Source organism: Euprymna scolopes, chromosome 18 (genome assembly GCF_053919585.1).
Source record: "Euprymna scolopes isolate OS-2025 chromosome 18, ASM5391958v1, whole genome shotgun sequence".
In the NCBI taxonomy this organism is placed as follows: Eukaryota; Metazoa; Mollusca; class Cephalopoda; order Sepiida; family Sepiolidae; genus Euprymna; species Euprymna scolopes.
Genome location: NC_136499.1, coordinates 58,625,051 through 58,647,691, shown reverse-complemented (window position 1 = coordinate 58,647,691; position 22,641 = coordinate 58,625,051).

Below are 22,641 nucleotides of genomic sequence, written 5' to 3'. Positions count from 1 at the left end.
CTTTAAACAGAATAACGCAATCTTTGTTTTTTTCTTCTAATTTTTACATTAGGTGATATTTTTCTTCGTTCATAACGAGCTAATTCCTTATACGATAAACATTTTTTAACTATTTTCTATATATAAAGTTTTACATCTGTGTGTCTGTATGTCTTCCTTTTCTTTCTTCGTGAAAAGGTTGTACGTGTGTATTGCTTTTCTTTTTTTTTCTTAAGTATTTTTCTAATTCGCCTAGTGTTTTAATGGACCCTACGTTGTGTGTGTGTTGATTTGTATTTTTTTTCTACTGTTCTTTCTTTTTTTTTCTTCTTTTTTCCAGACATTTTATTGTGTTGTACTAGTTTTTTTTTCTTTTTATTTTTTAGTCTATTTCTTTTTTCTTGACACTAAATCTCCATGCTTCCACGTTGTATTTTCTTAAACACAGGTTCGATTATCGCATCGGTGATGCGAACTGGTCCACGAGCACCAAATTGAACATTTGTTACATAGGGTTATCATTGAGGGGCATCATTTACGTTTGGTTTATAACATAAAAGGATTCCGTGTGCGTATGATTGTCTCTAATATAAAGGGTTGTGTGTTTGATTATCATAAAGGGAATCGTGTGTGTGACATGTATTTTCAGAACCTACATCTGCTTATTCGATGTTGGACCATCTGGAAATTTCTCATCCTGGAGGGACACTTGATACCTGTTTTTGGATGAAGATTCAATCACTCCAAGACAATGAATTAGTTTTATAGTTTTTTTTATTTCACTTTCCCCAGAGGTCCTGCAGAAAGTGGAAGTGAAATCGGCCTGTGTGGGTTCTTCTTCTACACACGTCATCGTTCGTCCCCTCCCCCCGTTGAGAGGAGTAGACAACGGGAAGCCGTCCGTTGTCTTCTGTGTCCAAATCAAATCTCACAGATCTAGCCAACCTGACCACGTCACTCATACATAATCTGGTCAGCTGACCCTCGGTTCTGGTAAAAGTGTCTCTTTCTCTCTCTCTCTCTCTCTCTCTCTCTCTCTCTCTCTCTCTCTCTCTCAATCCATTTTGTAACACCTAGCCCTTGTGGGGAGACAAGTAAACAGGATCTTAACTGTAAGTATTTCCCCCCTCCCACCACGGGAAGATATGACACATGTTCAAAAGATGGAGGATGGGATAGCCAGCGCACTTTGGTACACTCTGGATGACAAATTATGTCTGAGTAGATCCGTCAGCATCCCCTGGTAGGGAGGTCTCATACGTTTAGCAATAAACTAATCCCTTCACCAAGAGAGAATATAAGGCTTAGGAGAGTAGACCTCCTAGAACTGTCCCAAACTATACCCTAGCTCGACAGATGTAAAGCCGTCATCCTACTTAAAACTGACCCCGACTGTCGGACAGATTGTCGACGACGTATCTTCCATTGGTATAAATATTTGTGTGGGATTTATTATAAATTCTAGACCTTGATTTAAAAGTTTTATTTTATCGCATGTTTTAATAGTCTGTGATTCTTCACGAATTTCTATGACTCTTTATAACAAACATAAATCTATTTATATATCTATAAAAGTGAACGTGTCTGTCTGTCTCTATGTGTGTCAGTATGTCTGTGTACATTTCCCTACGCAATAACTCTGTCGATTTTCAGTTTACAGACTCGAAATTTGATATATAGGGTAGTGAGATTTGGGAAAATCTTTGTAATCCGTTTTCACACATAAATTTGGCTGTTAAGGGGTCAAAGTTCAGCGATTTGAACTTTAAGAACTCTACAAAACTCCGCCGCAAATTTCGGGTCTAAACACTTGAAATTTTAGATATATGTTCTTTCGACATGGATCTAACTTAATAACTTGATTTGAACCCAAAACAATAAATGTTCAGGGGTCATAATAGGGGTCGAAGTTTTTAAAAAATTTACCTCTGCGATCTCTACCAAATTACTCAGACAATTTCTGGTCTTAACATTTGAAATTTTACATAAAGGGTATTCAGAGATAGGGCAAGCCTTTTAATCGGTTGGGTCGAACATTTGAGCTACTAATATATAAATGTATGTATGTATGTTTGCATGTCTTCTTAAAACTTTCAACAGAGGTGACTGATTTTCACAAAATCAGTATCGTTTTGAAGCTCGACCCTTCAGACGACAAATATCGAAAAATTGGTTAAAAACATTAATTTCTTTACCCTCAACGTGGCACTTTTCTACAGGGAGGGGTCGCTTTATACGCCGATATTTTCGAATGTTATACCCTCTTTTCGATTGTCTAGTCTTAATTTAAGCCTACAGTACTTCCGGTTTGGCGGTGGTCGTAATAGCAAAGACGTCAGGTTTTGCCCCCCGTTCTTTTCCTCCTTCGCGATAAGGGGTCGAGCCTGCCTTCTTACTACAACTTTTTCTTTGCTCAACATACACCTCTCAACACCCGGGCAACACCGGGGTGAAATGCTAGTATATCTATAAAAGTAAAAATGTCTGTGTGTGTGTGTGTGTGTGTGTGTGTGTATGTGTACATTTTCCTACGCAATAACTCTCTCAATTTTCGATCTAGAGACTCGGGATTTGACATAAGCAGTATTGAAGTTTGGGAAAATGTTTGTAATCCGTTTTCAGCCAAGATATTGGCTGTCAAGGGGTCAAAATTCAACGATTTGACCTTTGAGAACTCTACTAATTTTGGGTCTAAACAATTTTGGGTCTAAACACTTTTGGGTCTAGACAATTTTGGGTCCAAACAATTTTAGGTCTAAATACTTGAAATTTCAAATGTAGATTACTTGGACAGGGATAAAACTTTTTAATTCAATTTGAGCCCATAAAACTAAATGTTAAAGGGTCAAAATTGGGTTCAAAGTTTTAAAAAAATTTGATCTCTGCGGTCTCTACTCAGACAATTTCGTGTCTAGGCATTTGAAATTTTACATAAAGGATATTCAGAGATGGGGCAAGCTTTTTAATCGGTTTGTGCTGAAAATTTTAGCTGCTAAGAGGTCAAAGTTCAAAAGATTTTACCTTTGCAGTCTCTAGCAAACTATTAAGCCAATTTTGGGTCTAAACATTTGAAATTTATACATAACGGGTATTCAGACACGCGGCAAGCATTTTAATCAGTTTGGGAGCCAAAATCTGGCTGCCAAAAGGTTAAAGTTGAAAGAGTTGACCGTTGCAGATTCTACCAAATTCCTCCGCCAATTTTGGGTCTAAAGACTTGAAATTTTAGATGTAGGTCATTTGGACATGGATAAAACTTTTTATTTGTATTTGAGACCAAAATAATAAATGTTAAGAGGTCAAAATTTGGGTCAATGTTAAAAAAAAATTGACCTCTGCGGTGTCTACGAAATTACTTAGAAAAATCTTAGTCTAAACATTTGAAATCTTACATAAAGTGTATTTCCACGTAGGACAAGTTATGAACACTAAATAGGGCCCGAGCAAAGCTGGGCTGAACTGCTAGTTTAATATAAAATCACGTGGAGGTGTTTACACTGCAAGCTGTCCGAAACCCACTTTTAATTTTCGATGAAGTAGGTTATCGCTGTGTACTCACTTTTCATCTCTAGAGATGATCTCGAAAACATTTTTTCTGTTCATATCTGGAAAGCGGAGTAAAATGAGGTTGGTGAGAATCTATCCAATTTTTCGCTCTGGCAAACCTCCGATAACATAACCTATTTCTCGCGTCTCTGAATGCTTTTTCAAACACTTTCTATTATATATCAAATATATCAGTGATGATGCGAGGAGATAAATTAGTGTGATAATTTTAAGTGTGTATAGACCAGATACATTTTGGTAGATAAAGAGAAGCCACTGCTGAACGCGATGTAAGATGTCAGCTCGAAGAAAAGGAAGTGTTTGAGAAATGGTCAGATCCATGAAAAGGATTGAAGAAAATATTCAATCGATATGAACCATATATTTTTTTCAACAATGTCTGTTTTGGTTAATACTTGCTGTCCCTTGAAGATTCAATTCTTAGTTAGATATGGGTGCTAGCCTAGCCGCATCGAATAGCCGTAATACAGGTAAACAGGTCTGCAGTCGATTATATCTATATGCATATATATATATCTATATATATATATATATATATATATATATATATGTATATATATACATACATATATATATATGCATATATATTTTAATTATAAATTATCAATCATCTTAATCAATATTAAAATAGCTCTAGGATATATATGCCTATCGAGCTTATTATATATCTGTATTACAACGAGCACTATTTTATTTTATTTTAATTGTATTAATTTACTAATGCATTAAAATATACTCTGCTCTTCGGACTGTTGTTCTAATCCCCTTATATATATATATATATATATATATATATATATATATATATATATATATATATATATATGCATATATATGTGTATACATACATATATATATATACATATATATATATATATTTGTTCATTCTTTTTTCACCAACTTTTGTGTTTGTGATTTTCAATCGACTGCCCCTTTAAGAAAAAAAAATCTAGGCCTTCTTTATTAAAGAAAAGCGGTCAAACTAAGCTAACTAAGAAGTCTCCTATTGTTGAATAATTTCTGGCTGTTTGCTGTTTATGGCCGCTGATTTGGAATATATTGGTATTTTTTCTATGTGATCTATTTTATTTCCCCCAATTTTTGTGCTAACATCTGATTACATGGAGGTAAAATTCCAAGCTACAAAGTCACGGGTGACTTTCTTGAATTGGTTTGAATCTCCCGCCTGTCAGTAATTATTACTTCCTACACTGATAATTTCGTAAATATGAAGCACTATTGTCTGTAGTTATATAAAAACAACGTTAATATATTTTTTGAATTATTGTTTTATATGTTGCTTGATCCTCAGCCGTTATTTTGAATACCAACATCGTTTCCGAGCAAACAATAGAATACCATGGTGCAAAGAAGTTTCTTCCTTATTCTTAATTCTCTAACTCTGATTTGATAATGTAATAACGTTCCTATTTAACTTTACTTTTCATCTTCTTAACTTAATGAACTCTCCCTAATTCCGGTGTATGCGGTTTAAACAAATAACTGATCCGAAATCTAGAAAATGTCTGTTTATAGTGGCGAAGGCTTTATGTAGAACCATTCCTAAATTTTTATATAATAATTTTGCTTCTCCTAGATGCATGCCTTGATGAAGACTTTGGGTACATCTCCTCCGGTATTTTAAACGCGTCCCCAGACACTACCCTGGAAAGTTCTACGTTCCATTGCAATGCATGCAGCGTCTATTATTCCCATCTCTCTCTCTCTCTCTATCTCTCTCTCTCTCTCCCCCTCTCTGTATATATATATATATATATATATATATATATATATATATATATATATATATGTATGTATGTATATCCCCAAACTGTGCACCGTGAAATGGCGACCAACCGTCTCTCTCTCTGTCTCTCTCTCTTTCTCTTTCTCTTTCTCTCTCTCTCTCTCTCTCTCTCTCTCTCTCTATATATATATATATATATATATATATATATATATATATATATATGGAGAGAGAGAGGGGGGGAGACGGTTGTACCGTCATTTCACGGTTCATAGTTCGTGGATAAATGTAACAATTCTTTTTGCACAATAAGATTCGGAAGTCTGTCGCCAGATCACTTCCGACTGTGATCAGCACTCAGGAATCTTAACTCCTTCGCACCCAATTTTATGGTATTTCAACCATTTTACTTCTTATTTAATGCCAAAAACTAATACCTACTGTAAACAATTCCATATATGTGATTTATTGGACATACTGCTACGATGGAAATGGTCGCTTCACATCTTCTTTTTGTACGTTAGTAAAAGATCACAGACAAACGCACACTTTTTTCTTGCTTTGAGTTTTTTCTTTCACTTTTGTATTTTGTTTTTGTTTCTAAAAAACGCCGTATCTTAAAACGTAAATATAAATACAATGTTTCGTAGTATTTCGTTGTATTTTATATTAAAAAAAGTGTATCTTAGTGCATTCGTATCTCGAGGTATTACTGTATACAAAAAATAGTTTGTAATATATATGTTTTTACATTAAATTACACCAAAAAGGTTGGTATGCCGTAAACACACAAAAACAACAAATAGTTTGAGACACATCTAAACTACTGAAAGCATTTCACCATTAGAATCGTAATTGTAAATGAAGGTCGAACAACCTACCAGCATAAACTCAAAGCAGAGAAACCAAGAAATTAATACTAGGGTAAAAAGATTTCAAATATCTAACGAATGAATGTTACCAAAGGCAAGGTAAGTTACTCTTCCACCTAAATAGTTTTGTGTGGTTGAAGATATTTTAAAGCGTCTATTTAATTCGAAACACAAATACTGATGAGTTGGTAAGTTAGAACGAATGAATTACCGATATCAGACGTTGAACTGGGAAGTCTCGATAACCACTTAAATCGGGAAAACAATACAAAATACTGATAGAAATTCACCTAATAAATATCACAGTGACACTTATTGGGTGGATTTCTTTCAGTATCAAGTTTATTTTTCGCATTTTGAGCAATTACTGACATTCGGAAGACGGCGTGTTTTTGTCGGTCATGTTGTTGATTTATTCTTACCACCACGACACGACTTTATTTTCGAACCAGATTAGAATGGTGGGATCTTTCTACCGCTCCAGTAGATATTTCACTGCTGATGCAATTCTCTGTCTATATAAAAACCAAGTACGTCCAGGGATGGAGTATTGTTGCCACATCTGGGCAGAAGCTGCTAGAAACAGCTTATCCTACTTTGACAGAGTACAAAATAGACTTCGTTACTTAGTGAAGGATGCCCTTTTCTCTTGTCTGCAACCTCTTTCCCACAGAAGGGACGTTGCGAGCCTGTCTTTGTTTTATCGTTATTTCCACGGCAAGTGCTCATCTGAGCCCCAATCTTTGGTCCTTCCTCGCCAATCTGTCTCGAAAAACACCCGTCTAGCTGAAACCACTGCCAATAATTTTCCCCACTCTTTAACTGTTCCTAAATCAAAACGTAGATTCTATGAACAATGCTACTTTCTTAGAAATGCATGCCTGTGGAACTCTCTTCCGTTTGCCTGCTTCCCAGCTGACTACAACTTGGTTGTTCTCAAGTCCAACATAAACAAATTCTTGATGTATCGCCCCCTTAAGTAATCAACTCTACCAAATTTCCATTAATAACGACCACTATGATATTATCCCATTGATTACTGTACACTCAATAACCCTTATCCTTGGGTGGCCTCAGAGCCTTGATAAGTGGTGATTCCTATATAAAAAAATAAAAAAGTTTTTCAATGCGTTAAAACACAACAAAAAATTATCCAGGTAGGTAGACGAGTAACTTATATTGCCTTTGGTAACATATATTTATTATATATTTGAATTTTTACTCTCATTTTCGTTTGCTGGTTTCTCTGATAAATTCTCTAAACTCAATTAACGGAGACGATAATTCGAAATATTTGTAGAACATGATGTAGAAGTAATTCCTTTTTTTCTTTTTTTTTTGTGGGCTTGTATTTAGCCTTTGGAAGTTTTAGATTCTCTCCAGACTGGAAGAAATTGATATATTCTATGACGTAATCTTTGTAGATAAACTCGTGCCCGGGAGATTACGCCGGTAAAAAAAAAGAGGTAAGAAACGACGGAAGATGCGGAGATAAGCCACCACCAAAACGTTACATGAAAAAGAAGACTTACAAAAATAAAAGCAAAAATGTTTCCTTTCGAAATAGCAAAAGTCAAAATCTTAAAATAAAGACTCGAAGCTAGCACCCATCAAAACCTCCCTATCCACTCCTCAGTTCTAGCCGTCCGCACAATCTCTATAAAGTGAGATAAAATAAAGATAAGCTTTGAATATCTCAGAGGGTATAGCATAATTCTTGCTCTCTTCCACACCCACCTCCCTCTCACTTTCCTCCTCTCTATCTCTCTCTTGGGTACGGCTTGTTTTATTTATTTTTATTTATTGGCGGTTGGTAGGTAAAGAAGAAGATTTCTCATGACGTTTGAGTTAGTGCGTGTACCTGCCTCTTGAGATCAGAAGAGATAAAGAAAGGGGGAGTTTTTTTTTTAATCGAATGTGCCATGAAATAGGCAGCATCATGTCTGTGCAAAAATATGAGTTTCTTTTATACGCAAACGCAAAAATAGCAATCATATATACATATATATGCTATATATAAAAATAGCAATCATATATATATATATATAATGAAATAAAAATCTTGATATTAAAAATTTATTCAAATTTTCAAAAAAGCAAAAACCAAAAAATAAACAACTTATGAACCTGTAAGGAATGTATACAAAATTTTAATTATTCGTCAAGGAGTACAAATGAAACAAGAACATCCTTATTCCATGGAGTTTCGAAGAGAGAGAAGAGGTTTGCAAAATATACAATAAATTTTGCAGGCTAACGCATCACAGGAAACAAATAATACAGCCCACAAGTCCAAAGAGACCCAGGCTTGACTTCAGAAGGAATGCTACGACTTTTTACCCTTCTTTCACTTCCCCCTCCCCTCCACCGACCTGAACCCCCTGGATTACTTCGTTTAGTCATACTTCGAGAACATCACCAACATGACCTCCCACAGCACCAAAGCCAACCTGATCGCCGTCATCCGCTGAATATTGCCGAGTTCTTTCCAGCGCGTGTGGAAAATGTATGCTTCGAATTCCAGACCCGTATCGAGGCGGTGATTGAATAGATATAAGCTCTACTACAAAATCAAGTTACCTGAATTGATTTTTTTCAATAAAAGTTAAGTAAATCTGTAGTGTTGTTTTCTTTAAGGCGACATGTTTGTCGTTCTACTCTGTATAACTAAAGTCGTTGGAAAAAAGTTTGATCATTCTGCGGCTGCCGGAAGTACCCAGTCCTAACGCATTTCTCTACTTATATAAGAGCGAGATACGTCCTGAAATTGAGTACTGTTTCTACACGAGGTTTTCCGCTCATAACACACTTTCTTCACGATTGGATAATCACCTTGCTTGGTAACAATACATAATATTAAGACACTGTTTTCGTAGAGATATAGAGAAATGTTAAATTCAAATATAAATATGCTATATCAGGACACCTAGTATCTCTCTCAATGTCTCTTTTTGTCTCTCTCTCTGTCCGTCTGTTTGCTTCTCTCTCTTTTTATTTTTTCTGTCTGCCCCCCTCCCTCTCTTTATATATATATATATATATATATATATATATATATATATATATATATATACACACACACACACACCCAGGGTGACCAAAAAAAAACGGGCCCAACTCTAATTAGGCCCCGTTTCTTAGTGTTTTGTCGGAATGAAATGAAACTTTGGTAATAACTAGTTTATTATATTCAAAGCATCATATCAAAACACTAGGGTCTTTGGCCTTTTTTCTCCGTTGACTGTAAAATGCTCAGAAAAACAATTGAATGTTCTCTGTTTTTTTTTTTGATCACCCTGTATATATTAGTGGTGTGACGATTCCAATAATTTCCAGATTTCGATACAATTACCGATTCCGATTCTTTATAAATCTCTAAATATTTTACTATAGAGTTGATATTCTTCCCGATTACCGTACAGATAGATGTTAAATCTGCAGATCTTTTTCAAATGTAAAACTACACTTGTGGGGGGGATGATCTATCGATTTTCCTTTTACTGGTAAGCATTTAGTATTTTATCATGACTAGCAGCAATGGAATATTTTGTTTTAACCAAAATCAAATAAAAAAACTAATAAAACAATCGTTTTTGCCATTGGAAATTAGTCACAAATTTTTCCGATTCCGATACCGATTCTAATACCCACAAATTCCGTTTCTTTTTTCTAACTCCCGATCTCAATTCGGATTTATCGTCCCAACACTAATATATGTAATACTAAAACTCTGAATTTGCTTGTCACGTCACTGTCTCCAATTTTAATACTATAAGGTGATTTCTACCAAAGTTCTCATGTTAATATGAAGTCGAAAAATGTTCTGTGTGAAATTATTTTTGTGTTCTAAACTAAAAATAAAGGAGGGAGAGACACTTAGTTTACTAGTACTCCGAAGGCATCCTTAGTTATATTTAGTGCTTTTAGTAGCGCTCTGCAGGCCTCCTGATTCTTTTTTTTTTCATTGATTACTCCGCTGATTTCTTTTTTAGGTGAGGGAATAAGCAAATTGGTTTTCGGAGTACTCTAGAAGTTTCTTTGTTTAGAAAAGTGCTCAATATCTTAGATAGAGCCACAAATTTTTGTTTGTCCGTAAGTTATCACTTTGCACACACGATCGTGTATACATTATCTCCCTTCACACACGTTGATATGTTTGTACATAACATACATTGTCACCTTTCACACATATATATTCGTACGTACGTTATCATATTTCACAAACATGTATATTTGTACATACATTATCATTTTTCACATATTTATGTTTGTACATACATGTTTGTATGTACGTTATCGCTTTTAATGCACATTTTTGTTTGTACATACGTTATCACGTTTCACAAACATTTATTCTTGACGTACGTTATCATTTGTCACACACATCTCTGTTCATGCGTCCTTTATCTCCTTTTACACATGTTTGTACGTACGTCATCATTTTTCACACACATTTATTTTTGAACGTACGTTATCACCTGTCACATACTTTGCTGATCATATAACCTTTCGTATACATTTTAATAACTTTTCGTATACATTTATGTTCGTACGTACGTTCTCAACTTTCACAGATTTGTAATTGCACATACGTGATCACCGTTCACACATTCATCTTCGTATGTATGCTATTACCTTTCAGACACATTTATGTTTATATGTACTTTATCAACTTTCGCACAAATTTTTGCTTGTACTAATTTGCATAGTCCTTTAAAAAATTAACTTTTATTAATTCACTGTGAGTTATTTTCTGTTTTCTTATTGGACGGTTAGTTTCATTTCACTGTTACGCACAGTTCTATTTGTGCATATTTTCAACATTCTGCATTTGGAGCTGCATTTAGAGTAAGTATCTATCTCTATCACGGAACGATCTCTACTTTACTATTTGGTAAATTTTTGGTCTACATACTTTAAACTTGATATATGAGGTAATAGGAACTATGGAACAAAATCAATTTAATGTTTTTGCCGGAAAAATAGCTGCTAATGGGTACAAAATTGAAAAAAAATTATAACTTGGCATGCGAAGTTTGACATAATTTGTAAGCTCTACACATGCGCAAATATACATCAATACGTTTAACGAAGTTATTTTTTAATGTTTTGATATGCATATGGACTAAAATCAGATGGTTACTGGAGAGCGACATGTTTTGGTTTCGATTCAAACTGATGGCACACAAGTCATATATTTTGTTTAACTTTTTAAATCACTACTATATATTGAGGACAATATAATAATTATTTGAGAATTGACCTTTTATAATAATAAATGCAAAATCTGCATAAATTAAATTATCATATTTTAGCGTACTTTACGACTGGGCAACGCCAGGCGACATACTAGTATATATATATATATATATATATATATATATATATATATATATATATATATATATATATATATATATATTATTTCATGTATGCACATAAAATGCTATCATGAGATTTAACATATTATACATCTAGCTAGACGAAACACGGCGTGTATTTATAAAAACGGCCGATAACACGGATTCCATGCATTTTAGCTTGACGATTTCTTAGCTGATGAAACGCCGAAGACTTTATGTGCTATGCTATTGGATCCCGGAAAATACCGGGTAGCTCATGGCCGATTATCAGCGTTTAATTTAATAGAAATTTCGATAACAAACACAATGTTATCGAGGCGAAAAAGGTATTTTAAGTTTAGAAAATATTTGCATTAAAATAGTTCCCAGATATTTTTACTTGAAGAAAATGAATTTGATAAGTAAAAAAAAAAAAAAAAAATTTGATTAGATCAGACACTGGTGTAGTCATACGTGTTGATGGCGTCATTTAGAGAAGGAGGGTTTTTTTTTAGAGAGAGAGAGAGGGGGGGACGCGTAGAAATTAGTCAGGGTTAGCAGTCAGAATTGGTAGACACAGTCATCAGTGAGAAGGAGAGAGACAGTCCATTGATCGTAATAGCTCCGAGCAGGGGAGAATCGAGGAAAATGCCGATAGTTTAGTTGTAAAAATCTAAGACCAGCGTGCAGCTTTCCAGTGAGGAAATATCGATAAATAAAGTTGCTGTAAATACAACCAAAACGTCGGGTTGTACGAATCTTTATTTAGAGCTTTTCCAAGGATCCATCAAAGCAAGATCAACCCAGATAAATAAGGTATGTTTTCCTATTGGCCAATGCTATCCCCTCAAAGAAAATTATTTCCATCTATTATTATATTGCTTTTGCTTGTCTAAAATTCAATATTCCATTGTCGATACTAATGATAAAATGGTAAAGTTTTATTGATTTTAAACTACCTTTAAAACTAAAATCAATATATATATATCATCATAAATGTATTATTTACGTTTGCGAAAATATATGCAAATATTACATGTTTTTACCATACTCCTAAAATAATTTTTTATTCAAAAAACAACAACTCTATACATAATATTGAGACGTTTTAAAAGAATCGGGATCGTTAATTCTATCGGAATCAGGAAAATGTTGGACTCGCCCTATCTCTAAGATACACATTATACACACGCACACACACACACGCACACACACACACAAGCATACGCGCAGGCGCGAACACACACACGCACACACACACACACACACACACATATATATATATATATATATATATATATATATATATATATATATGCCCTGTTGACATTCAATATAATGTACTTTTAATCTGCGATAGCTCACATTTCCAGCTGATGGAATCCCAGAAGACCCGTGTTGCACTTACAACTATGTACTGCTGCCTATAAAACTAATTATTGCTTAACCCACATAACTACTTTTTAATATGAACAACCAAAAATAGAACCAGTCTTTGGTTATGTTCGTTTAAAGTGTAAATCTCCATCTCATCTTTCATATTTAAATCTCTTTAAGAAAAAGTATTACTTTTTTGCTAAGATTTTTTTTAGTTTATGAACTAAGTCGTTTAGTACCAGTTATTATGAAATGGAAAGCAAACCCAAGGGTAGGTTGAACTATTCTTCCCCTAAAGAAAATGTTTGTGTCGGTATAGACTCGTGCCACACTAAATAGTCGTGAAGGGTCAAGGAGTATGGAGAAAAAAAAGCGAGGAGAGAAAGCACTAACCCAAACCTCCACTGGGTGAGTGTGAAGAGGACTGGGATCTTGGGGAGGCTTGGTGCTACCTTAATTCTACTAAATGATCATTGCCAGCGTGAAATCAGTGGTAAAAGGCTGTTACGATAACGTAAATTTATTTGCAAAAGTTTTCGAAAGAGGTGGTGCATACTGGAAATCTGGGGAAATTTGTTGCCATCTAGACTCAAAGGGACACCACCGTTTGTTATGAGTTATTAATCTAGTGAGTCTAAATAATAATAATAATAATATTTCTTAAGAACGACGAAAACACTTTGACATGGCTATGAAAAGAGCACCTAAAACAGAGTTATTGAATCACTACTTACACTACTAACAGGCACATAAAATAACGCGATTAGAACTAACTATATCAAAACTATGATGAACAAAACGCAAGAAAAAAAGCAAATGTAGACTTTGTGCACAAAGATATGAAACATTAAACCACATAATTGCATAAAGCAAATTTCTTCCCTCAAAAATATAAGAACAAACACGACCAGGTGGGGAAGGCAGTAAACTGGTAACTATGCAAAGAACTGCATCTTGAACACCCAGACAAATCGTACAAACAGGTTGGAGTACTTAGCAACGGAAATCATAAAGGCCTCTGGGACGTGGACATACAAACAGATAAACCCGTCCAAGCAAGGAGAACGGGTGTCATAATAGTTATCCAAAAGGAAAAATCCTGCCAGAGTGTAGGTTTTCTCCGTCTTAGCAGTCCACAAGGTGAATATCAATAGAGACAGAAGCGAAGCGAATATATGAAACTGGCCAGAGAACTGGAACGGGTGTTAAACAGGATAAAAAGTCAAGATAACACCAATAATTGTAGGAGCACTAGGAACCATATGGAAAAAATTCGACAAAGAATGGAAGAATTTGGAATCATAAGGAAGGCTGAGAAGATACAATGGATAGTAATAATGAAAACAGCTGAAATGTAAAGGAAAACCCTAGAATGTGGAAACCAACTCACATACAGTGCGAACACAAACCAGTAACTTGATTGCGGACATATGAACAAAATAAATAAACAAACAGAAAATACACGACCACAGAAAACCAAGAAAACCGAAACCGCAAAATATTACGCCCCCCATAACATGGCGGCGTCTACATCGATGATAAACAACTGTAGCGAGAACGAAAAGTTATTTGCAAAACTGGGGAAACCTATTTTTACTCAGATTCCGGAGAACCCTGCTGTTAGCAGTGAGCGATCATTGTTAATAACTTGTTTTATTTTTTACTGGGGGGGGGGGAGGGCGCCGCTTATCAAGGCTCGAGGCTAATAGTTGATTGAGTGCCAGGTGGTCAGAACACTAACAACATGATAGTCGGTATAGGTGGAAAATAGTTGGATTTCGATTATTTAAGACGACGGCTCAACAAGAATTTGTACACATTGGACTTGAAAATGACCATGTTATAGTAAATTGGTAAGAAGGCCCGCAGTATTGTGTTCAACAAACGGGTAGTTTTAGGAAAGAAACTTTGCTCAGGCAATTATGTATAGCTTTAGGTACAGATAGAAGGAATGGGACATTGTTGACAGTGGTTGTAGGTAAACGAGTATTTGTGAACAATGTGAATGTTTTAACAGGGACAGGGGATGTTAACAATCAAATCTAAATGAATAATAACTAATTACACCTGATTTTGTAAATACCACTAGTGAACTTTTTTTTTATTTGCGCGAAATCTAAAATAATAATCTGCCTCCCTTCTTTCAGAAAAACGGACCTCCAAGTCAACAGAGATTAGACCGTTCCTGTAATGATCCGGTTCCTGTCGATTTTGCGGTGGAAATTTAGTTTTGTGCAGTTCTAGGAGGTCCACCCTCCCAGGCTCTGCTTTCTCTCTTTGAGAAAGGATTAGTTTATTGCTGATCTCTTGAGGCGCCCACATCGGGGAATTCCGACGAGGCGGCCTAGGCACATAGTGCAAGTCAGAGTGCCCCTCCTCTAAGGCGCTGACTTCTCAATCCCTCCTTCCGACCTTGGAGTCACAGTTCTTGCCGTGGGAGAGAACAAATGCATGAAAGAACGTCTCGCCAGATATGTTGGGCGGATGAGTGATATTTTGAAACACAGTGAAGTACGTTGTCGGAAATTACTGGAATAAATGCTTTTTGTATTCACCTAAAACAAAATGCTGAGTTGTATTTTTGTATGCCCTTCCTTATTGGCTTGTTGCTGTGACGGTAGACAACGTGCGGGTCCGAGTAGTTAAAATGTAATGACATGGTTCGTGTGTAGCGATCACCTTACATCACTTCGATATATAAACACACACACAGACACACACACACACGCACACACGCACGCACGCCTTAAATATGACACGGAGTAGTAGACTTGTTGTCACTAGCGCTCTAATAAAGACAATTATTTTCTTCTAACGTGGAATGAGTTCGTTAATACGTAAAGTGAACAAGAATTAGAATATTCAAGTTTTGCAATGATTATTGTAACCCACTTGTAACTCAGAATACAATTGCTAATTACTTATGATTTTTACTCAGTCGTGGCTGACGGAACAAGAACATGCTACTACCGTGGATTAGATAAAAGGTTCCATTCGAAATTTCTGTACAGATTCCCGAGTTTTACAGAAGGATTCCTGGGTTCGATAGAATAAATTTAAAGAAAATCGGAGGTTACATCGGCCGAAACATTGTGAAAATAACAAGTAAGGTGAGAACAGTATTTCGAATAATCCAAATAATAAAAATCACTTGAAGTTGTCACACTTCAGCAAATATGTACATGTTTAATGTGTGGCCGTTATTTACTAATCGGTATAATACTAGCTGTCCAGTCCAGATTTTGCCGAGGATTCAGTAATGCTATTTTAATATAATTTTTTTTTAACTTAAAAACAATAATAATGTGTAACCCACGTATAGTTGAGAAACACACATATGCACATTCGAAGTAGCCTCATATATTTATAACGATGGTCGTTCTAAATATAATGCCTTCGCCTGTTTTATTCCGCCCGAATGGATCAAAGTAGATCGCAGATCTCATTGTTATGATGACTGAACTTATGCATTCGTAACCTGAAAGTTTCATCTTTATTTTGCAGATATTGACGGTGTGAGAAAGCAACCCCTGTCATGGACGTGCTTCAGAAGGAGAGATGCGCCATTGAATTCCTGGCAAAAGTGTGTCGAGAATAATGATGACTATACAGAAAAATACATTCTGGAGCACAAAAGGTCACTCGTTTTAATGGTATCACGCCGGTTTTCGTAGCTCTTCAATTATTTGAGTAAAAAGAAATAGGAGGCTTTACTGTAGGAACTATACCATCGTAATATAGAGATGAGATGTGGAAGATGTTCATGCTAAGCAGAAAATTCATAACTTTAACCTTCATAATGAATATGTTTTATATCCCTTATATTTCGGGCTTTTGGGGTCATTATTTAAAATCACTAATGTAACAATAATCATCGACAGAATAAATATTTTCGTAAAAAAACACTGAAGGTAATTACATATTTTAGTGTAAATAACATATTTCAAATTTTAAAAAGGGAAGCAGGTATTGATTTCTCAGATGCATTGCTATTTAAGTCTAATTTAGACTGATTAATGTAATACATGAGACAACTATGGCTCTGTTATATTTGCATTAGTAGGAGATCATTACTGTTCGAAAGTCTAATAGCCTAAAAGGCGATGGTGAAATGTTTATATGAAGTTTAAACAGATGCCTTTTCTTTGCCATTAAATTCTTTCGGAATTTAATGCTTGTTACATGAGGCATGGAAAGGTATTTTGTATTCCTAATTCAGTGCAAGTAGAGATGTTATCGCTGATGCTACTGCTGATGCTCATGATGATGCTGCTACTACTACTACTACTACTACTAATATAGTTTTAAAACTAACAAAAACAATAGAAAATAAACAAATAGATAAATTAAATAAACATGAATATACATAAACGATCACACATATATGTATGTATATATATATATGTATATATATATGTGCATATATGTGTGCACACATATATATATTTATATATAAACTAACATTAATAAAACAAAAACCACTAACCTAGATTTAAAACAGATCAAGAAACAAAATATCCAGGCTTAATAGAGCACACACAAAGGAACAGGTCAACCAGAGGCCAAATAGGCCTTTGTCCGATAAATGCATGCTCATTGGCTGATAGGAAGGGCGCGGTTGATACTAGAAAGCTGATTGGCTAACTAAAATTTCAATAGAAGATGCGCATATAAAAACGACAAACAACCACAGAATTCGCGCGTAAGTCTGAAGAATTCTAGTGTGGATGAAACGCGGAATATTCAGTGTAGCTTAATCGCCATATACACATTATAACTTACTATATATATATATATCTATATATATATATGTGTGTGTGTGTGTGTGTGTGTATTCGTGTGTATGATTGTGTGTGTGAGAGAGGGACGTATATTGTGATCAAACAATAAGAAAGCAAGCAGGCAGGAACACAGCTTTATTACTATACCTTTTTTTTGCCAGTTTAAAATAGTAAAGACTCATAGCCCGTTAATTTAGAATGATGCTAGATTAGTAGTTAAATATAAGCAAAATTGTGCTAATTTATTTTTCATTAAATAGTAATCCCGAATAGTAATTCATAATTAGGACTAGGGCAACGGCATATTTATTTGATTGTTTGGACTCTCGCGTATATATCCGAGATAGACACAATTAATCAAGCGAGAACCACATCACTCTGCATAAAAACATATAAGATATCAATAAAGTTATACCTGAGAATCAAAACAAGGAAAATAATATGCTGTTGTTATAGCCCTATTTGTTATGCATCGAACGGATACCATAATACTTAGTTCGCTACACTTCGTAACATATGTCTATACAATTTTAGCCAAATTGGCCGGGTTGTTTTTGAGAAAAAGTAGAACGGACAGATAGATAGAATAAAAGAACTATATTATACTAGCAGTTCCGCCCGGCTTTGCGCGGACCCTATGTACTGTTCATAACTTTATGTGCATATGTATATATTAAAAAGTGTGAATATGTACGGTAATGCCTTTCTATATAATAGTCTTCCTTAACTACCCTAGAGAAAAGTTGGTAGAGACCGCAGACGTGAATTCTTTTAAACTTTGACACCAATTTTGACCACATTGATTGTTTTGAGCTCAAATTAAATCAAAATGTTTAACCCATGTGCAAGTAATCTACAGATAAAATTTCAAGTGTTTAGACCCAAAATTGGCGGAGGAGTTTAGTAGTGTCTGCAAAGGTCAACTCTGTAAACTTTGTCCTCTTGCTTGCCAAATTTGGCCCAAGAAATAATTAAAAGGCTTGTTGCATGTCTGAATATCCTTTATGCAAAATTTCAAATGTTTAGACCAAACATTGGCTGAATAGTTTGCTAGAGACTGCAAAGGTAACATCTTTAGAACTTTGACTTCTTGGAAGCCAAATTTTCAGCAAAATAACGAGTAAAAAGCTTGCCATGTGTCTGAGTACACCGTATGTAAAATTTCAAATGTTTAGACCAAAAATTAGCTGAGTAATTTGGCAGAGACCGCAGAGGTCATTTTTTTTTTAAAATTTGACCCACATGTTTACCCCTTAGCATTTATTGTTTTGGGCTCAAATCAAATTAAAAAGTTTGATCCGTGTTCAAGTAACCTATATCTAAAATTTCAAGTGTTTAGACCCAAAATTGGCGGAGGATTTCAGTAGAGTTCTCAAAGTCCAAATCGTAAACTTTGACCAATTAACAGCAAAATATCTGGCCGAAACCTAATTAGAAAGATTTTCCCAAATCTCAATAACCTGTTTGTCAGATTTCGAGTCTGCAGTTATTTGGTAGGGAAATGTACACAGACAGACAGACGGACAGACAAACAGACAGACATTTTAAATTTTATAGATATAATAGCAGTTCGCCCGGCTTCGCTCGTGTCCTATGTCTGTCTGTCAATTTGCTTGTTTCCATAATTTTAAACTCTATCTCTCTCGAAACTAAAAGTCGCAGATCGGCGCGAGAGGCCTCTAATGATTGGGGTTTTTACGGACCGTTTTTTATGGGTTTTAGCCAGTTAAAATAGTTTTTAATAAATCCAATACGAATCAAAATTGTAAAAATCGTACTACATTTTGTACATTCATCTTAGTTTATTTTAGCTTTGGATGCTACAGCTTTTCTTTCGATTTCGATTCTAGCTGAAGGCATCCAAATACTTTTTATTTTACTTTTGAAATCACGACTCTATAATAATATATACAAACTCTGGATAGATTAAAATATCACATTAAAACTTATTTTATGACCGGGCAACGCCGGGCTACCCCATCCGCTAGTATATATATATATATATATATATATATATATATATATATATATATATATATATAAGGCTAAACGGGTGTGTGTGTGTGTGTGTGTGTGTGTGTGTGTGTGGTCACGAATAGGCTCCTATATGGTTGACTATTATAGAAAACTGATCACATATAATTATAGAAGATGTATCGAGACACAGGAATTGGTATGTTTGATCTGGCAGAACGGTGGTTCATTAAAATTGTGGGGTCTGCGTTGTCGCCTGGTCCACAAAGTATGGAAATAAAAACTTTAAAGATTAAAAAAAAAACGTTTACAAGGGTTTTTGATATAGATGTACATAATAATACTTTGATAAGTATGTTTTAACTTTAATAGAGATGGTATAATAAAATTGTGTGGTCTGCGTTCGCGCCTAGCCTCCATAGAATGGAAAAAGGCACAAACTTTAATAAAGACTTTTCATGTCTATCTGCGTAAGTATACTTTGATAATTATGTTTCAGTTTGAAGAAATATGGTATAATAAAATTATGGGGTGTACCCAGGCTAGTTTTATAATAAATAATGATCGTGTGCTTCGTGCATAAATTTCTGTAGAATCGGATTACGAAAATGTAAAACCAAAACAATAAAGCACTGAAATCAGCAACTCAGTGAGAGATAGCTGCTCTACAACTTACCCGGATGTAGAGGGGGACAGCAGGTAATATTTTCAGTCAAAAACTCACAAAATTTTTGCCCACACTGCCTTAACCTTTCTGACAGTATTGAGTTCATATCCACTACGCACACTCAGCGTATCCCCTAGAAAGCAGGAATAAAAATATGAGAGTGTGAGACATCCGTTGATCATCATTCAATCCCGGGAAACGTCTAGTCTACCTGCTAGTGTTTAATCTTGGCGGCATTTAAACGGCCTATGATTTACTTATTTATATTTTTAACTGGAATTTCTCCATTATTTTTAACCACTGTGTTTAATACGTATTTGATTTTGATTTGAACTAATCTATTGATGTCCCTCTCGTCGATTTCGACGTATGAGGTCCGCCACGACAACTAAGTTGTTCAGAAAATTCACACAGATGATTTATTCATAGTGGTGAAGGCTTTGTGCAGAACCAACCACACGTTTCGGTACAAATGCTAATTTCAGTCGGTGCAATAGCTGCCACAAGACATAGATAACAGTAGACTTCATGGTTTTACATCCAACTGTTCATTCTCATCGATGTTTTAACGAAGACTGAGGGTGCATCTCTCTCAGTTGATTAAACGTGCCCCCCCAGATACCAACATGGAAATTTCTTCGTCCCCGTGCGGTACATCCAGCGCCTAGCATTCCCATATAGTCACCCATGTGGTACTAGTCAGGATTTTCGTTGCTTAACAGAGTGCAATATGCCATATATAAACTATTATTAATCAAATTAAAGCAGAGTAGAAGTTGGGCTGTAACTCTCGCTTCCCTTATTTTTCCAGTTAGTCCTAACATTCAATGAGCTTATATTCTGACAGAGGGAGGAGAATTGCTGTTTTCTTGTTTGGAATCTATTCCATATAACATTTATAACTGGCTAGTGTTTGATCTTAAGATAGTACTTGCTTTTTTAGATCCTTACATGGTGGCTTCATGCGTTGTCTGAAGCAAGTTCCATAAAAACACACTGCTGGTTGCTCTTATTTTATATACAGAGAAAGGTAGAGATGGAGCGGAGGGAAACTTTTTTTTTCTGACAAAGGAGGAATAATTGCTTTTTTCTTGGTTGGAATCTATTCACCTAACATTTATTTTCGGCTAGTTTTTAATTTGGAAGTGCTATTTTTTTTTTTTTTTGACCCTTGCATCGATTGGCGTCATGCCTTGCATGTAGCAATTTTCCTAAAAAAAAACAAAAAAAAAATCAGTGTTGTGCCTATTTTATATGCAGAAAAGGAGAGAGGGCGGAGCGAGAGAAAAAGAAGAGGCGAGAAAGATACAAACATAGTCAATAAGAATTGGAAAGTAAAAACTCAATCTCTGATATTACTAGTGTTAATATCACCTATCGCAATCCAAACTGTAATTGATACTGCAGCTTCTTAAATTAAACTAAAATGTTTGAACGCCGGAATCTGAAGCACCTGTCTAAATATCAGTTGCATGCACGCAGTCAAGTGACACGAAAGGTGGGGTGGGTGGGGTAAAGCAGCACGCCGGTTGGGAGAACCTGCACCAAATACGATGCACAACTGAAAACAGCCCTGTTAGTTTTGTGGATGTTTTCTAGCATATGTTTGCTTACGTACTATGAAAACAAATATCAACAGATACATTCGGTTTGAAAAGGGGCGACCTATGGAAATTCCACAGTTTTTAATAAATGCTTTCTTTTTGCTGTTTTTTTTTCACTCCAAACAAGCCATATAGTTACTTGGAACGCATGGGCTACTATTTGGGATCGTGTCCAACAGGGGGCTGTTGGCAGTTGAATAGCGAGATGTCTGTTTACATTACATTTAAGCTTCTGCGGATTAATGCAGTCAGGGAAGCAAGAAAACGGGAAGGGAAAAATGGTAGCAATCCCAGTGAAGAAACTGTTAGAGTTTTCCGGTATATAGGAACCTCAATAATGAAAGGGTGAGATTTTGCTACTTGACATGTAAGTCGGGACAATGTACATCGATAGTGTACAAGTGTTTGTCAGTGTATATTTCATTGAAATACTTGTAAAACAGGCACAGTGATGCGATATTGCAGCGATAGAAGAAAGGGTGGAACTTTGCCGACAGTGCGCGATCTACGTTTTTTTTATACTGTTTAAGAGTAAAAGACAGTCGTAGTTTTAAGATAAAAAGTAAATTGGATAATCAGTAAGGCTGAAAGAAAAAAAGGGCTCAAAGTATTACATATTTTTCTCCATTGTTTTTTTTTTTCATTTTAATAATATACAATTGACTATTGAAGTAAGTTTCATAAATAAATAAATAAATAAATTTATCACAAAAGAGAAAAAGTAAATCAAA